Raw genomic sequence first — 4,797 nt, forward strand, 5'->3', positions numbered from 1 at the left:
AATGAATTAAGCATGAAGAGCAAAAATATGCAGTTCCTTAAGTGGCCACTTGGGGCTGGCTCCAAAAAAAGACCATACAGTAAAGCACTCATCTTTAAACTAGCATGAAGCCTGGTTTAAAAAACAGTTTTGTCGCACAACTCATCCACTGAAATTTTACAAAGGCCTAAAGCAGCCCATAATTAAAAAAAATAAAAAACATGCTGTAAAAATTAGCGGACCAGTGTCGGTCATACAGCGACTGTTGTCAACAACAACATAGAGACAGGACGGATGTGCAGCGCTTTTCTTCTAAAAAAAAAATACTAGGTGGTCACAGGGCATAAGGGTTGTGGCCTATTTGAGTGACAGGTGCAAGCTGTTTCTACATTAATATAATTGATTATAGTAATTTGCAGGTATTTTAAGGTCTGCCTTAAATGTACCTATATCTTTTAAGCTCTTTAAGTGTATTTCATACATTGACAGTGGCCCAAATGTCAAAGTGGAGGCTTCAAAAAGACAGTTGACCAAACAATGGATGACATCATGTTGGCCACGTCTCTCATTTATATGGACTTAGGTGATAATATTTTAGTATTTGCTTTTGTGATATGGTTTTCCATGTAAAAATGTTTCACACTGTGATTTTGCTTTGCACTTCCCAGCCACCATAGGTTAGAACTTCCCTGTATGCAGAACAGAGAAGACAGTTGGTGAAGAATCCAAAAATATTTTTTGAATTAAAGCTCTGGAGACAAACACATTACGCCCGTTAACCTCTCTGCACAGATTCCTTTTTTTTGTTTGTTTTTTTACTAAATACTCAGTTTAAGAAAAATAAATACCAGAAGAGATTTTTTCCGGGCAGGAGAGGATAAAAATCTCCTCTTTGGCTTTTCAGTGCGGGCAGATCTTGGTGGAGTAACAGACTAAACACTCTGGACAGTCTCTCTGATGAGTCATGTCTGATGTTTAATGAGTCCAGGTAAAATGTTTGCTGTGAGACAGGGGACAAGAGAACTAATCTCTACCACCCTGCCTTCAGGAGCAATTACCTCAAAATCCACATTAACCACCAGAGGATTTGTCAAATCCACAAATGCAACATTGCTTTAGAAAGATCAGGAGTTATTTGAATACTTCTGTATTTAAGGGCAAAGCAATGCAATGAAATGCCTTCGTGTGCTTTTTATTAGCCCCTGTTCTGTCAAATGAGTTAAAGTAATGAAGGCATTAAATCAAACTTCAGTGGAATCTCATCAGCTCCTCCTGACGAGCCGAGGGTCATTATTTCTGTTTTATTTCCTAACCATTCATTAACAGGCGCTATTTGATGAAGACAAAAACAACCAATTACTGTTTGAATAATGTCAGCTGTGGTGGCCCGTCCTTTCATCCCTGATTTGTCTTTGTGTTTCGACCTCAGAGTTCCTTTGTCCTCTCCTCCTGTTCCAGTTGCTGCCGGCCTAGCTTCCTGGCCGTGCTGCGGTCTCATCCTGGCTTATTTACATTACATTACATCCGATTTGAATGAGGCCGGCTGAGAGACGAGGAGACACACACCGGACACATACAGTGCAGAGTTCAACACAGCCGGAAAACAGGGAATCCTCACCTGATCATTCACGTATGTGAGTAGCTTTTGTGTAGTGGGTGCCTGTGTTACCAACCAAGGTAAAGCAGCACCCGAGACTAGTTCTTATCATGTATCCGGAGGATAAGGACTCTCACAAGTCTTTACATCTTGTCTTGATAAATTCAGAATTATGAATAAATGACTCAACTCAGGTACCTGTGGACAACAACAACAGGAAGAATGCCTTTCTGCGGACAACAAGGGTAGCTTCTTAACCAGCTAATGAATGATTTCTTTACTGTTAGTAACTCCACGTTTGCTAACCCTTCTGCTCCTCTTCTGCATCTTGCACAAATATGGTCATTTCTGATTCCAGAAATGCAGATTATTTTACTGGCAATCTTCACATTGTGATCTCTATCTCCTTCTGCTGCCCCCAAGCTGATGAAACTCTGTTGTCTGGTTGAGTTGATACATTTGAGTTTATATCATAATAAAATACAAAAGACAAATCAAAGCCAGTCACAATAACTGGAGCGAATATAAGGCTTGAACTAAATACTGCCGTTTGCCACTCTTCTTTACTAGAGGTAATTATTTCATCGGCCAAATTGTTAATTAGTTTGAGTAATCACCAAATGTGTGTGTGTGTGCGTGTGTGTGTTCAGGAGCTAGGGGGTTGATTGTATTATTGTCTGGCAAGAGACCAGAGAGAGACAGAAGCACCAAGGAAAAAAAAAAAGACACGGTCACTGTGAGCTGATTGTTCGGGTTCACTAAGCAGCCGCCCTTAAGCCATCAAAGCCATGCAAAGCAATTAAAATAATGATTTGAATAACAAAAAAACAAAACTACCTGTCTGGAAAAACAGCGCAACACGTTTACCTTTCAGGCCTCCTGCCAAACAGAGGCTCGGACAAGAAGAGAGACGCTCTGGGGAAATGAATAAGTGCAACCTTTTATTTCCTAATATGTTGGAACATGGTGAAAAAAATGTGAATAAAAACAGAAAGTGAGGATTTGTAGAACATTGTAACCCCATATGTAGCTGAAAATTAGAGTTGTCATTGTTTTTGGAAACTTACACCTGCATTTTGAATTTGATGCCAGCAACATGTGAGCACGTCATGTTTACCTCTCTGTTGCATCACTTTTCTTTGTTGGATGTAGCATCTCAACGGCTCAGGGTCTCCTTAGCCTTAATATATGCCTCTTAATGCTCCAAGCATTTTAAATAGGAGACAACACAGGACTGTGGATGCAGAGCGGGATTTTCTGGCACAACTTCACCATCTAGGTGCATGAAGAGTGAAGGGCTTGAAAAGGTCAAAAAGCGCCAGCAACACTTATATGAAGATCAATTTTATCAACAAATTAGACCAAAGGGTTTCAGCTTGTGGCCTTCATCAGAGTCATCATAACTGGGACTGTAGGACAGCCAGTTTATCACCTTTCACAACAGAGCCATGCTATATATCCAGAATGTGGTTTGACAATATCTTGCTGAAATAAGCAAGGCCTTCCCTGAAATTGAACTTGTCTATTTGGCAGCATGTGTTGCTCACAAACCTGTAAACACAGTTCAGCATTAATGGAGCCTTCACACATGTGCAGGTTACCATGCCTTGGCACTAATGCATCCCCGTACCATCATGGATTCTGTGCACTGATAACAAGCCTACTCCTCTCTAGCCCAGAGAACGAGGCATTAAAGATTTGCGAACAGAAAATCTAATTTAGACTTGTCAGACCTCAGGGCAATTTTCCACTTTTCCTCAGTCCAGTTTCAATGAGCTTGAATCCAAAGAAGGCGGTGTGTTTCTGGATCTGCTGTGTCTGCGCTTCCCTCTTTGTATAAAGCTAAAAATTATGAATTCAATGATAAACTGTTTACATTTGATATGTGGTGTTTGTGCTATCGTCAATCAAATAACACACACACACACACACACACACACACACACACACACACACACACACACACACACACACACACACACACACACACACACACACACACACACACACACACACACACATTGTCCTAATAACATAGTAAGCAGCTGTTGAAAGCGTATAACTGAATCTGAGGAAAGAAAATGTCTTATCATTTGCATATCAGAGCCATTCTCTTTTTTATCCCACATCAGCAGAGGAGACAAAGAAAGACCAATAAATCCACACTAAATGAAGAAAACACTTCTAGTAGTCTGAAGATAAAAAAAAAACTAACCGAACTGAGCACTGTGAATAGCCAATGAGTTGTGATGGGACAATTCTCCCCCTGTTCATTATCTGTTAAGGCCAGGGAATTCTGGCTGAACACAGGTCATCATCCTGTATCAGAAAATTATCATTTCAATTACCGTGTTGTAGTGGAGGCAGCTGATGGTTTCGGCGCACATCCATCAGCGAGGTTTCCTCTCAACCATATAATTTATATATACATTGAGTCGAGGATCATGGGAAGGGACGGGGGCAGAAATGACATAGATAATGAATGGCTATTACCTGCAGGCAAACTGGACACATGTCTTTTTTTTTTTTACTGTATGCTCGAAAATCATAAACAAACTGACCAAAAATCAGACGACTGTTTTGTTGGAATAAATGCATGCATATGTGATAGCAAGGTATGGATGATAATTATGTTTAAGCATGCTTGTGTGTGTGTGTGTGTGTGTGTGTGTGTGTTGGTGGGGACATTGTGGAGCAATGTTTTCATCATATCAACAGAAATATGTGAAGTAGTTAATAACACAGAAAAAAATACCCCTGATCTATAAACAGCAATCAGAAACTCCTGCTGTGAGTGACATGAGAGATTGAAGGCGCTTCAAAGCCATGGGGTTTCCCTGCCAGACAAGCAGGGGGGCTCATAGTGAGCAGTGCATGCAGGTAGCTGGACCCTCATTAAACACCTTTGAAAGAGTGCGGTTTCTATTCCACATGAATAACAAATAAGCCTACTGAGAATACAGCTGAGCTGCAGGAGTCTGTTCAAAACAAAGAAGGGACTGAAACCTTTTAAAGCTTCTGTAATGAATAATTTTATCATGATAATTGGTCACATCACCTTTTTTATGTGAGGGGGCTTACTTGTAATGAATTCAAGGTATTTCCCTCAGGAGTTGGCTGAGGAAAAAAGGCAGACGGCAAAAACACACATCAAACCATTATTATTCAGTACCGTGTTTGCTATATTAGATTTTTATGTATGTAAATGACTCCAGGATATA

Source organism: Labrus bergylta, chromosome 7 (assembly GCF_963930695.1).
Source record: "Labrus bergylta chromosome 7, fLabBer1.1, whole genome shotgun sequence".
NCBI lineage: Eukaryota > Metazoa > Chordata > Actinopteri > Labriformes > Labridae > Labrus > Labrus bergylta.